Genomic DNA, 15,393 nt, shown 5'->3' on the forward strand with positions numbered 1-15,393 from the left:
ACAGTTGACAGAATAACAGGTCTTGCTTTAGCATGCATTTTTCTGAACAGTATGAAATCTGAAACTCAATATCTGTCATTATTTAATGACTTCATTCCTAAATGATTTGCTAGAAAACTACAAATGTTATGATGAGCAAATCAAAAATAAGAAGCAAATATCTATTCATTCTGCAAAAATCTGGACAGTTGAGAGGTATAGTTCAGCTGGGGCTGAGTTTGCCACCCTTCCCCCTCACAAAATCATGTTTGAATGGGGCTTCCCCCCTGCAGCTATTCCAATGTCCCATTACTTGGCTATTTCACCCCATGTACCATAAACAGTGTAATGTGCATACTGCTTTATGTCTACGATGATTTGGATTTCATTTAAAAGTTTTATTTTACATTTTACAGCACAAATACTAATAGACATCTGCTAAACAAAGCAATTCAGTTTCACAATGAAAATAGACTTAGCATTAAAACCTCTCTGCCCTTGAAACTCACAATCATTGAAACATCATCAACACCCACATTCAAAGAAAATACATCTGGCCAGTGGCAGTTAAAAATGAACTTTGGGCTGTTATCAATTCATAGACCCCTTGCACAGGAAACATACATGTGTTCTTTGATACACCTTCCTGATTGTATTAAATTATATTCCTTGTATAATACAGTAGAGATGTTAGAGGGCATTTTAAATTTATTGTTTTGAATATTTTTCCAGTAAGCAGTGAAAGAAACTGCATGCACCGATAATGACAAAACTGCCCAATTCAGATCATTTCCATCATAAAAGTCTACTCAAACTTCTACAATCCATCAGTATCAGTAAATAGGCACAATCTATGCAGAAGTAAAAGTCATCTAAATAATTCCACATTAACAAGATCTGTAACTAATGAAGAGGTCACTGCTAACACATAACTGTATATTTCATTCATTCATCTACAAATAAAGTGCCTGTTGCTCTTGAGGAATAAATTGCCTATGCTACATTAAAAATGATAAACTAGTAAAATTGCAATAGGGAATGGATGGCAAACTGATAACAGGTTCATTGTTACCAGGTATCGCCACAAAAGAGGACATTCCCAGGAATGCAGCATCCACCCCCTTTATAAGTACAACACAGTACATTATCAGTAATGCATCTATATACTGTGGGAGTAGAACCCACAGTCATCTGAATCAAAAGCAAATATACTACCTGTTGTGCTATTAACAACATAAGCAGACACACCATAAGCAGCTCTTGAACTTATCTTCAAGCTTTCAGCTCCTTGTAAAATGCATTCAACACTCAACTGTATCTCTCAACTTTGAAGCACAAGAAATCTGGAAAAGGCCAAAATTTATTGGGGGGAGGCAAAAGCCCAAACACTAGGGACAAATTTTAAACATTGCTTGCATAATCTTAGAAAGTTGCTAGAATAAAAAGCTGTATTACCACCATGCATTTCACTGCCAAGTCTTGAACCTAGGACCCTGTGAACTACAGTCAGAGCAACATACCACAATGCCAAATGAGCTGTTTCTTGAAAGACAGGTAGACTGAAACTTAAATGGCTATCATTCAGTGAATTCAGTTCTCACTATAGCTCTCAACCTGTTAGCACAAAAAAACTGGACCAAGCCAATAATGGGGGAATACAGCCCCCAAAATAGGGACAAAATACAAATACTGATCTTATAAACAGAAAATTGATAGAATAAAAGGCTTTGCATTACTATGTGCTTTCTGAAGAATATGAAGCCTGAAATTCAAATTCCTGTCATTATTCAGTGAATTCAAAATCCAGAAAAAACACAGATTTTATGAGGAACAGAACAAAAATGAGGTAATAATTTCACATGTGGTGGTGGGTAGGGAATTTAAGCTCTTGCTATCTACTCCCAAGTTACAGGATTTGAGTCTAGCCACCACTTTCCTGACCTTTTTAGCTACTGGGGTATTTTACACACACACACACACACACACACACACACACACACACACACACACACACATACAAAAGTGCCTAGAGATTTTCCAGCCAAACTCCAGTTTCAAAAACAAAAGCCCTGCAAGAGAGCCAAAGTCCTGTCCTTCCCATGAGAGCAGGCTCCAGCATGCAAAATTTGCAGTCTATACAGCTGTAACTGCATAGACTTCTGGGATATTTGCTGTTGCAGGCTGTCTTCCTAATCCAGACTGTCTTACCAGCAGTCCAGATTATTTGTGCATGCTCCGAATCTGCTGCGAGTGCACATGCATGAGTTCTAGACTCGTGTTTGTTTATTTATTTTTTCTTTTTTTTTTAAATTTATTTCTTTTGTACAGCTGGGGGGGGGGGAGTTGCAGTCCTGCAGCCCACTAGCATGAGCCACCCCTGATCAAAGTGATGGACACATTGTATTAGATTCCTGAAGAATTGCTTTCATTAAAATTTTGCCTGATTCTGGAAGACCTGCACTCAGTGTAGGTGACTTACTTCAGTGTAAGGCCTAAATATAAACAGGGTTACACCAGTGTCTAGATTTGAAAGAACTACTCTCTGTGTAAGAGGTCACTTTTCCTTCTTGAATTTGGCCCATCATCTTATTACAGAAAGAATCTTATATTTATCTGAAGCTTCTCGATATGAAACCAAATGCATTGCCAAATACTCAGAGTGGGCTCAGGCTTCCTTAAAGGTATTAGCTAGGTTAATAATGATTAAAAACTCTGTCCCTTTCATAAATTAAATTAAGGATAACTGAACTACAATTCAGATGAGCAATGAAATAATTTGAACTTTTGTTAATATGTATTCCCAATTATATGGTACAAATAACTATAATAAAAGGACTTACCTTTAATTTAAATCAATTACATCTCAATTATACTTTCACAAAATAAGACAAAAGCAAATAAAAAGTTTCTCATCAGTCTTTACTGAACAAGAAATGATTATTTATTTATTTTTTTATTTATTTTACATTTGTTTATAGGGAAAGTCTGACTGGGCAGAACCCGTTTTCAGTGGAGGCCCAGGGGAAAAAAATAGACATAATGAACATTTTATATGCAATGGTGAGAGACATGACAGGGGTATCTTAATTTACAGTGCCTATACAATAAATAATAATACTTGGATAGAATTGGCTACGTTTTAAATGCAGTTGCAGTAGTTAAGTTATTCAATATATGGTGGTATTCAAGTCCAGCGATACTTAGTATAACCCATGGCTAACATTAGGCAATAGAGTGGTAAAACTTTAATTATAAAGCTGCTTCTACAGTTAGTAATAAAGCTGAATTAGCAGAAATTATGTTGTAGTTACTGTTTAATTATATAAAACAATATGAGAGAAAGGTAAAAGTGAAGTAGAAAGAGGATGAGAAAGGATGAGAGAAATAAGGGCAGAGTGGAGTAATAAATGCTGATAGTGAGTAATATGTTTCTAAATATTTGAATAAGAGAATGGGGTAGCTAGTGAGATAGCTTTATGAATAAGGGAAAATGTTATAGTTGTATGTGGGGTAGGAAGAAGAGTGTGTGGTTAGAATAACAGCATGCTAGTGTGATCATTTTTGAGTAAGGCAAAAAGAGATGGTACTTGTTTAAAATTAGCCTGGACTATTACATGAGCAGAGCCACGAGTTTGATGAATAATTGTTAAATAGTCTTTTGAATTGAGTTAAGTTGATAGCCATTCTAGTAGAGTGAGGAAGAGTATTCCAGTTTTTTGCTACATTGCATGAATATAGAGCGTCCCATGCAGTATTTGTAGATTTGGTTACTTGTAATAATGATTTATTTGTTGAATGAAGCATACATTTGTTAAAGTAAGACTGTATTATGCTTAGGAGTGCAGGAGTTTTTTCAGGCTGATGAAGTAGTTTATGATCCATGGTTAGCTGGTTAGATGTCAGGAGTTGTGGTAGTTCTAGCCACAAGAGTTTTTTTAGAGGGAGGCAGTGGTGTGTGCTATGTGTAGACTCTATGGCAAATATTAATGTTTTGTTATAGCATGTTTCTAGTTTGTCTAAGCCTGTCTTTCTAAAATTGGTGAGAATGGGGGAGGCATATAGGAGGGTTGACAGGAGGTAGGTTCTGGCAATGGCTACCCTAGAACTATCTATTAGAAATTTTTTTATGTCTGTAAAGGGTTCCCATTTTTTATGTATTTTCTTAATTGTTTGTGATATGTGTAAATCAAATGTCAGCTTATTATCAGTTATAACTTCTAGTAGTTTAGTCTGCAGTTTGGGAATAATTTTTGTATTATCAATAGCAGTGATAAGGAAGGTGGGAAGGGGATATGAGGGTCTGGTAGGACGAAAGAACATGAGTTTTGTTTTGTCCGGGTTAAGTATGAGCTGTGAGTTAGACAGCCATGATTCATTTTGACTGACTTTTATGTTATATCTTGAAGCTGTTGTATGGTAGATTCTGCACATATAAGTGTAGAGTCATCTGCATATTGCATTATTGAAGCTAGTGAGGTGGAAGTACTAAAGTCGTTAGTAAATATACTGAAAAAAATAGGACCAAAAATGGAAACCTGTGGGACATGTAGTGTGACTGGGAGTAAGGGAGAAAGGTCTTGCATCCACTTCACTGCCTGCTGTCGGCCTGTTTAATAACTTTGTAACTAGGAGAGGGCAGAAAGGCTGAGTTTTAGGTTTGAGAGGGCAGTCAGTAGCTTGCTGTGGGAAACAGTGTAAAAGGCCTTAGGCACATCTAGAAAGACTGAATAAACTATTTTCCCTCCATTTATGAAATGCTTTATGGTACTGGTAAAGCTAAGAAATGCAGTAGTAGTGCTATGTTAGGGTATGAAACCATGTCGGGACAGGGCCAGCAGGCTATTGGTGGTGAGATAATGCAGAAGCTGAAAATGTATGCACCTTTCTAGTAATTTAGATAGTGGAGATAGGATGGCAATGTGGCTATAATTTGTGAGTTAAATTGATTGTCCGCCTTTATGCAGGGCAATTATGTGTGAGATTTTCCAGATAGATAGGACATGTTGTTCATCAATAGACCAATTGATCGGTATTGATATGGGGTAGGAAATACCTTCTGCTGCTATTTTGAGAAGTTCGGCTGGTAAGGTATCGGCTGTTAATGTGGTAGGTTTGAGTTTTCGTAGTTTTTCTATGGTTTAAATGGAGATGGGTTGGAAGGAGACACTTTTGTGGTTATTATTGGATGGCATAGATGTCGATGCTCAATAGTGTTGATTCTGTTTGGTTAGAGATAAAATACTTTCGGTGTAGTATTTCTTGAAGTTTTCTACAATGGTCTCTGAGCTGATTGGTATATTGGGGGGGGGGGGGTTGTTGCTTGTCCAGGGTGGAGGATTTATTTGATTGTGGTCCAAAATTTTTGTGGATGTCGTTCATGTTTCAGTTGTATATTAATGTAGTAATTTTTTTCTCTAATCTGATATGATATTTGACCTTATTCCTAATTTGTTGATATGCTAAGCGATTAGGTTGACTTTTGTTGGTATACCATAAGGCCCAAGTCTTGTCTCTTAGACTGAGGAGGGCTCTAGTTTCATTTGTCAGCCATGGGGTATAGTTTTCTTTAACCTGGACTGTTCTGGGAAGTGCCATTCTAGTAAAAATGTTAAGGAAAGTATGATTAAAATATTCAACAGCAGCATCTAGGGGCAAATTCTTAACAGGAGTCTAGTTAAATTTTTTAGGGTGTTTATCAGATCTTGGGGGTTGAAGTTTTTTCTCATTTTGGATTTGGTGGACAATGATATGTTTAATAGGGCTGATGTTTTACTTGAGCAGATAGGTAGGTAAGAGGTCACTAAATCTATCAGGTCAACAGCTATTGTTTTGTTAGTGGGAGGATTTGCTGATCAGGGTCCAGTCTAGAATAGAATGTCTGTTTGATTTTTTGTCTATTCTGGTAGGGCTCTGGATAATTTGTGTAAAGCCAAAGAGGTTGATATGATTACTGGGGTTTTGTATGTTGCATTATTAATGTTATCTAAAACATTACGGAAGGCAAAGCTCCTTGCCAGGATGGGTTTATGCCAGATTTCTGTAAATATTTTATAAGAGAAATTTCAAAAATATTGCTACCAATTTAGAGCTTTATTTAGTTCTAAAGATACATACGTAAGTAGTTCTAAAACTATTTTTATACCTAACTCCAATCAAAATGTCAACAATCTGAAACATTATAGGTTAATTTGTCTCATTAATGTTGATCTAAAAATGTTTGCCTCTTTATTAAAACCATACTTCCTTATGTGTAATTTTGACAGATAAGTCTGGTTTCATAACATCAAAACAATTTGCAGTCACACCCATTCTTTAGAATCTGTACAAATTTAACTAGGGATATAAAGATTATTATTTTTATCCCTATTTCAGATGCTTCCAAAGCCTTTGACCATATGAATCTTAACTTTCTCTTTACTGTAATGCAGTATCTTGGCTTTCTTACTTCCTTTCTAACTGCTATTAGAATAGTATACTCAATTTTGTAAATGTAATTATCTATTAATAGGTTACATTCCACTTCAATACCAATCATTAATGGTGCTAGACAGGGCTGTCATCTTTCCTTGTGTCCCTTTAACTCACATATATGTGTGTGTGTGTGTGTGTGTGTGTGTGTGTGTGTGTGTGTGTGTGTGTGTGTGTGTGTGTGTGTGTGTGTGTGTGTGTGTGCATGTGTGTGCATTTGTGTGTGTGTGTGTGTGTGTGTGTGTGTGTGTGTGTGTGTGTGTGTGTGTGTGTGTGTGTGTGTGTGTGTGTGTGTGTGTGTGTGTGTGTGTGTGTGTGTGTGTGTGGAACCCTTATAGCAATGATTTAGGTCACATTTTGAATAATAACTTTACTACATTTCTATCAAACAAAAGGACCTCACGTACTGAACCTTTCAACTTTTGAAATTTCTCTAATTAAATGTCCCATAGTCAAGGAAAACATAGTTAAAAAGCTTTATCTAAGACTAAAAATATCAGCTCAGAGGTCCCAGACTTAATATAAGGTTGCTTTATATATAATCTAAAATATTAATTAATTAAACCACGTTATTTGTTATTTAATGTACTGTTAAAAAAACACTATTGTTCCTCACAGCCGGATGCTTGCCAATATAGTGCCCATATACAAAAAAGGATCTTACAATGCCATCACCAGTTATCATCCCATTAGTCTAAAATCAATATTAAGTAAATGTCTCAGAAGTTGCTGTATCAGCCATGATATAACACGAAAATGTGAATTTAATTAATATTAGCTAACATAGTTTTATGAGCAAGAATTCTTCATTGACTACTCTAGACCAAATTTTATATAAGTTGTCTATTTATAATTACCAAAAGTCTTAAACAGTATCCTACACATGGTATTAATCAACTTGCTGCTCACCTGGAATGTTAAACCATATGTTATTATTTGGGCCAAAAGTTAGCTCAATGAGGAAAACATTTGGTCAGAAATTGGTTCTGATGTCTTCCAGGGGTTTGCATATGGCCCATTACTCTTGAATTTTGTATTTTGATTTTCACCAAATAACACATTCTGGTTGTCCAGATATGCAGACAACATTAAAATAGGTGCATTTCTATGTACTGCCACTAGCTATGTTAAATTCAACTCATGTCCAGGAGACATACAAATAGTTGCATAATTATAATTTACATATACATACTGAAAAGAGTAGTGTTTTGTACTTCAGTCCTTCCAAATCTGTAGACAAAATAAACTTGGGTACAGATGTTATTCATGACATAAGTATCTGCATAGCGGGCAATCTGAACTGTAAGAATAATGCTTGTACAGTCAGGCTAAAGGCAATGTGAGTTATGGGACTATTATTAAAATATATTGACAGTAAATCATGCAGCAGTAGCATTGTCGCCTCACAGCAAGAGGTTCTCCTGTTCGATTCTTAGCTAGAGTGGCTTCTGTGTGGAGTCTGCATGTCCTCCTCGCGGTCGAGTGGCATTCGAAAGACATGCGTGAATGGGCGTGCCTTCGCTGAAGGTTGGGCATCGGGCTGGCAACTCGGCACCATAAAAATCTACTGCCAATCATTACCGGACCGGAGTTCCGCTGTGGTGACCCCCTAACCAGGAAAAGCCGAAAAGACAAACAACATTGACAGTAAATCAAAGAAAATTCTAGTTAAATTATTCACAATCTATGTAAGACCAGTTATTGAATATAACTAAATATTTTTCTCATGTTTCAAAGGAGAAAGGAAGTTCACCAAACATATTACTGAATGCCAAAATGTATGTGATGAAGAACATTTGAAGGAGTTTAAGTTATATTCCATAACTTTTTGCTGGTTACGTGGAAGGTTATGATCATCCATAGTGAAGAATCTTGATTATTGTTAAACATTGAAATGTAGAACACAGTTGAAAAACCACCTCCAGAGGAACCAGAACCAGAAGAAATATTAAAACACATTGAAATGTAACTATCTTTTAAATCATAAAGAGGAAAAGACTATACATTCTGTAAAACTGCAACCAGGAACAAATTTATAGCATAATCATTAGTGAGGTCTTGAATTGGATGCCTCTAAATTTAAGGTGTTGTGCCACACTGTCTGCATTGGAGATGTAATTAGACTCTTGGCTTTGAAGAAACATATGCTCTGGAAATGTGGAACCTGTGTATTAATGGTCTTTGACTGTAATACTGTATAGCCAAACTATGAAACTGTGAAGCTATGAAAAAATAGGTACATCCTGTGCAGGGGTAAATCATGCCTGAAAATAGGTACATTCTATCAAAATAGGTACAGTTGACAGGTTGTGGAGGAAGTGCTTTCTTATTTATTTTCTGTACCTTGCATGTACTCCTTAACATCTTAGGGGTAGAATATGCAATAATCAATGATGATTATCATTCACTTCCACAAAGGGTTTATGCTCAGCAGGATGCACAGCTACCCCATGGGAAGCACCAGTTATTTCCCCAATCTCTATTAAATCAAACCATGACAGTGGACCCTAAGCAAGTTTATAGGTTTATACTAGGCTAATGATCACCATGTAATTGGATGTTTATTAGGAAGGAGTATGTTTGGAAGCTTCTAGAGGTTATGTGGGGGATATGTTAGTTTGGGCAGTAGTGTCTGCCACTGTCTATCAGAGACATTAGGGCTAGATCCAGGGTGAATTTCCAATTTCCCATCCATTGGACATGGTTACACTTAAATAGAATCAGGAATGGACTTTGCCTCTCATGGATGGGAAGCCTTTTGCAAAGTATGGGGATCTTTTGAGACACATATGTTTCCTCTCTCTGTGATAGTGAGGGTCGGAACTTTGAATGTTGGCAGTATGACTGGTATAGGGGGAGAGCTAACTGATATGATGGACCGAAGGAAGGTTGGTATATTGTGTGTGCAAGAGAACAGGTGGAAGGGGAGCAAAGCTAGGTGTATCAGAGGCAGTTTAAAATTGTTTTACCATGGTGTGGATGGGAAGAGAAATGGTGTAGGCATTATCCTGAAGGAACAGTATGCTAAGAGTGTTTTGGAGGTGAAAAGAGTGTCGGATAAAGTGATGTTTATGAAACTGGAAATTGATGGTGTAATGATGAATGTTGTTAGTGCATATGCTCCACAAGTTGGGTGTGCGATGGATGAGAAAGAAAAATTTTGGACTGAGTTGGATGAAGTGGTGATGACTGTACCCAAGGGTGAGAGACTGGTGATTGGAGCAGATTTCAATGGGCACCAAACCAGGCATGTCCAAGGGTCAGCTTACGGTGATTTCTCCTGTCCACCTGATGAATCTGGGCATACTGGGGCAATGCAGCAATTGCCTCATGTACACAGACAACCCTCTCCTCCTACCACCCAACACTACAATCTGTGAGAGATGCACTTACATAGCCAAAATGGAAGCAGAGCTCTCTCCACCCAAGATTGTGCTAGACAGTCAAGAGGAGAAGGTTAACACCCACACTACACCTCAAGCAACACATAGCCAATCTAAACCCACACCACCAACACCCACATATAGCAACACTAAATCCACATATGCAGAGGCCCTTAACTGTAACCTGCCCAAGCAACAAGGACCTCTGAAGCTGAAACGTAAACAAACACCAATCACAACCAAAGTGTCACATAGTTCACAACACCAGTGTGCTACCCAGGAACAGCCCCTAAGGCAAGACAACATACCTAACACTTTAGTCATAGGTGACTCTATAGTCCGGCACATTGATGTCCCACTTACCAGGTTGAACAAGGAGAAAATTACAGTCAGCTGCCTGTTGGGTGCCAGGATCCACCGCATAACGCATGCTCTCAAGTCACTCTGCAACAAGTACAAATATGACTCTGTCATTGTCCATGTTGGAGTGAATGACGTGAGAAGTACCTCACTGGACTACATGAAAAGAGACATGGAAGAGCTCTCGGATCATGTGGCCAAGGCAGGTATGACCCTAGCCCTGAGTAGCATCCTGCCTTTGCGCAGAATGATACCACAATACAAGGACAAAATGATTGACTTCAACAATTGGCTAAGCTTCTGGTGTCATTCAAAGGGGATCCAGTATCTGTCTGCCTGGGATGACATGATCGACAGACCACGATGCTTTGCCAGAGATGGTCTGCACCTGTCGCCCCTGGGATTCAGGTTACTGGCTAAGTCTCTTGCCACCCCTATAGTGCTTTTTTTAGGCAAAGTTCAAAGGACAAAGCCACCACCATAACAGGTACAAGAATGCAAAATCTGAAGGTAATGTTACTCAATGCTAGAAGTCTAAACATCAAAATGCACTCTCTCTCGAGGCACTCCTAAAAATGGTAAACATCGATATCTGTACAGTAACTGAGACCTGGTTCAAGGCTCCAGAGAGCACCCCTGCAATACCAGGCTACAACTCTTACCACACTTTTCGGCCACCAAACCAGGACCAAAACACTAAAGGTGGAGGAGTGTCAATATTTATCAAGGATATTCACACCACCAGGCTAGTTGCCCAACACAATGCGTCTGAAATTCTCCAGGTGCAACTAACACTAGGTAAGACTGCAATCCAAACTGTAGCTTGCTACAGATCCCCCACCATACCCCAAGATTCTCACTACACCTTTCTAAACATACTGAAAAATATTAAGATAGAACCAAACACCTTAATACTGGGTGATTTTAACTACCCTGCCATTAACTGGGAAAACTACAACACCTTTGCCCAACAGTTCTTGGAATTCATAATTTCCAATGCCCTGTATCAACTAATCCATAGTCCCACCAGGGGCTCCAATATCCTAGACCTGGTCATTACCAACATGGGAAATCGATGCTCCACACCTATGGTCACCCCTTCGTTAGTCAGGGCTGGCCATAAGCTAATCACCCTTAACATCCACATCCCACACCACCCCCCAGTAAGGAAACCTCCATAAAAAAACTTCTCCAAAGCCAACTTCATGCTACTCAAGTCAGAAGTGACAAACTTCATGACGCCTATGCAGACGGGAACTGAAAGTTCAACTGCTGAATCCTATACTAAGGCACTGTACGAGCACATCCACTCATGCATGAATCATGCCATCCCAAATAGAACCAAGATACTCTCATCCAAAAAAAGGAAGCCAATCTGGTGGTCCCCTGCCATAAACAAACTTTACAACAAAAGGAAGAAACTGTTGCAGAAAAGAGGAAAATCCCAGGATGCAAAAAACTCCCTTACCAGCCTCAGTAAGAAACTGAGATCCCTCATAAAATCCTCCAAAGCTAGTTACGAAAATAAAATTGCCAATGATTCCAAAGACAACAACAAGGCATTCTATAACTATGTCAAGAATCTAAATGGCAATGCTCAGATCTGCTCTGAGCTAAAACAGAATGGCATTAAATATACTGATCCCAAGGATATTGCCAAAATCCTGGCAGATCGATTCAGTGCAAACTTCACCCCCCTCTCACCCCCTAAATGGCCCATCTCAATACCAGAAGATTGCCAAATTCTGGTAATAACAGCCACACAGGTAAAAAACGCACTCTCCAAAGCTAAGAATACAGCATCCATGGGACCAGATGACATCCCGGGCTGTGTACTACATGAACTACAATATGAACTGGCACCTCACCTAAGTGTCATGTTTAATCATAGCCTCACCTCAGGTTTCATGCCCACTGAGTGGCGCAGAGCTACAGTTATCCCACTCCACAAGGGGGGATCCACCTTGGATCGTGGAAACTACCGTCCAATCAATCTGACGAGCCTTATCTGCAAGGCCATGGAACGTATTATCATGGAACTTATAAACAAAGACATTGGCAATCTTCAAACACTGGACTCCACCCAGTTTGGGTTTGTGAAGGGCCGATCTTGTCTCCTGAACCTGATTGACTTCTTCAAATCAGTCTCCAGAGCCATGGACAAGGGTAAGGTGGTCCACACAGCCTATCTAGACCTTGCCAAGGCCTTTGACAACATCCACCACTCTGGAATCATAGATAAACTTACTAAGCTGGGCATTAATCCCTACATCACCCAATGGGTTGCTAACTGGCTTACTGATAGAACCCACACTGTAAAAATAGCCGACTCCAAATCCAGCTCCAGACAAGTGACAAGTGGAGTACCTCAGGGTTCAGTCCTGGGACCGCTCTTGTTTGGCATCTACTTCTCTGAAGTACAGGCCAACAATAAGGGACTCTGGCTAACAAAGTTCACAGATGACTGCAAACTGGAGCCATTATTGAATCCCCAAATGATGTGGATACTCTACAAAAGGGCCTTACAGGAACAGATGCTTGGTGCCAGAGCCATGGGCTCAAGCTCAGTGCCAAGAAATGTATAGTTATCCCCTTTGGGAAAAAACATGTATCCGTGAATTACCATATAGATGGGGCAGTACACTAAACACCGAAAGTGTGATAAGAGACTTAGGGACATAGGTGGACAGTGGTCTCACCTTCGATAACCACATTGCCACAACAGTCAGGAAATCCTTCTATGTGACACATCTCATCACTAAGGGCTTTTCATCCAGAAAAAAGGAGGTCATTGTCCCACTATACTCATCCCTCATTAGACCCATTATAGAATACAATGCCCCATTTGGTATACCTCTCAAGACATCTGCAACAACTAGAAAGGCCGCAGAAATACCTCACTAAAAGAATCACAGGCCTAAAGCAGATGCCCTACGCTGACCACCTTAAACAACTCCAGCTATACTCTAACGCATATCGTCTATTCAGAGGCAATCTCTGCTTAACATACAAGGCCATGTCAAACCCAGAGCTGTTGGACATGCTACACTTAAAGAAATCCCAATCTCTCAGAGCCACATGCTCCAGGGATCTAAACCTTGTCATCACAATAAACAAAACATGCTAGAGGGATAGGTTACCGACCCAGAGACCCAGAGATATAGACTGGTATATCTGCAGTGTAAAATTGTAAGACTGACAAGGAAAACTGTCTGATCATATTACATATTATCTGTATGTAAATCTGTTCCCTGCACATGTAAAATAATTCTCTACAAAACACTCTCTGGCTGCATCACAAGTAAATGAATGGACACATTCAGTTATATATCTGATTTATATTTTCCCTTATAGGGCAAGACGTGATCTAGGCCCAAAAGTTAAATCTGAACAAAATAAATAAAACAACATAATTAAATACTGTTTCTGTGATATTTGTTCTCTCTATACATTCACAAGCACATAATTTCAGCTCCTCTTTAAGGACAGACCTATTGTTTTTCTGTGGCAGTTATACAAATAACAATATAATAAACATGCCCAGCGATATAAATACCTCTCGGCTCACAATAAATGCAGCAGCAGTTCCAAGTAATAAAGCTGAGAGATAACCACGGTGTCTTAATGTTTCCACCATAAAATGTCCACCAAGTAAATAACTCGTTGCAACTATAGGCGTAAAATAAAATCTATCTACACAAAATAAACATAGATTTTATTTTACTCCTAAAGTTGCAATGAGTTATTTACTTGGTGGACATTTTACAGTGGAAACATTAAGATGCCTTGGATATCTCTCAGCTTTTTTACTTGGAACTGCTGCTGCAGTTATACAAATAAGTCCAAGGCTCTTTTCATGGGTCTATTGAAGAATAACTGTGGTGCTGTGGTAGCGTTGTCGCCTCACAGTAAGATGCTGTCCGGTTCGATTCTCAGCTAGAGTGTCTTCTGCGTGGAGACATGCGTGAATGGGCATACCTTCATTGAAGGTTGTGCATCAGGGCTGGTAACTCGGCACGTAAAAATCAACTACCGATCATTAGCGGACCAGAGTTCTGCTGTGGCGACCCCTAACTGGGAAAAGACGAAAGACACAACATTGAAGAATAACTGTTGCATTCAGAAACATTATTCTTTTGAACATATTCTAGAAATGTTATTGTTTACAGAGGCAATAAGACATCAATAATAGTTCAAATTAATGCCTGCAACAACTATAATCAGTACATATTTACTCACCTGAAAATTTCCTCTTCTCATGATTGTACTGTGGACATCAGAATGGGATTTGTTTAAGGGCTAAGGTAATTACTTCACAGGTACAAGGTGCAGGCTTTGATTCTCACTTTTGAAAGGAAAATTGTCTGGGTGTAAAATGGCCCACAAGGGCATCTAGCCTTGTACTTACCTATACTGAACTGAAAATGATGGGAGCATTTCATAAATATGTAAAAGTCAGCAATAGGCATGATACTTGCATTTTATATGAACTAAGTATAGTTGGTGCAGAGGTTACAACTGATACCTCATGGTACATGGTTAGTTAGTTTGGTTCTTGATTGACATGGCTCCTGTGTGGAGTCTATGTCCTCCTCCTGTGAATAGATTTTGTAATTGCAGCTCTTGTTTACTCCAGCTTCAAAAAGACATGACAGAGGTGAATTCTGGGAATGTGGTTATATCTGTACAATGTACAATAACTTAACTAGCATCAGTATAACAGCCATGCATTCATCAAAAACTTTAGAGCAAATACACCCCTGTTTTCGAATATCGACGATGCTCTTATTAATGTCCTTTATAGTCATCTGCATCTTTTGCATGTGTTTTCTGGTGACAAAGATCTTTTAAAATTCTCACTTCCTTATGTTAGCATGAAACTAGTGGTTCTTTCATATTGAAGCATGCTGTATTCAGGAGACTTTTTGAGACTGTTAAGATGGTGTGTGTGTGTGTGTGTGTGTGTGTGTGTGTGTGTGTATGTATATATATATATATATATATATATATATATATATATATATATATATATATATATATATATATATATTGACATACACCAAGAGAGGAGGAGAGGTAAGCGTGTTCTATTAAATTATTCTAGTTACACACAATTTAAAAACCCAAATAGAAGAGATTGAATACATTGGCTATTCTGCATGAGTGTCCCTGAATTTGTTGAACACAGCTGTAGTTTGACTTA

The 15,393-nt window shown here is 38.6% G+C and overlaps 1 protein-coding gene across 1 annotated transcript in view; it reads left to right on the top strand.

Moving 5' to 3' along the window:
- TECRL (trans-2,3-enoyl-CoA reductase like) overlaps positions 1-15,393 on the top strand; it is a 1,073,904-nt gene that overhangs the window by 720,319 nt on the left and 338,192 nt on the right. The window lies entirely within an intron of this gene.

The sequence above is a fragment of the Protopterus annectens genome, chromosome 2.part0, assembly GCF_019279795.1.
Source record: "Protopterus annectens isolate FY-2018-M chromosome 2.part0, PAN1.0, whole genome shotgun sequence".
Classification (NCBI taxonomy): Eukaryota; Metazoa; Chordata; order Ceratodontiformes; family Protopteridae; genus Protopterus; species Protopterus annectens.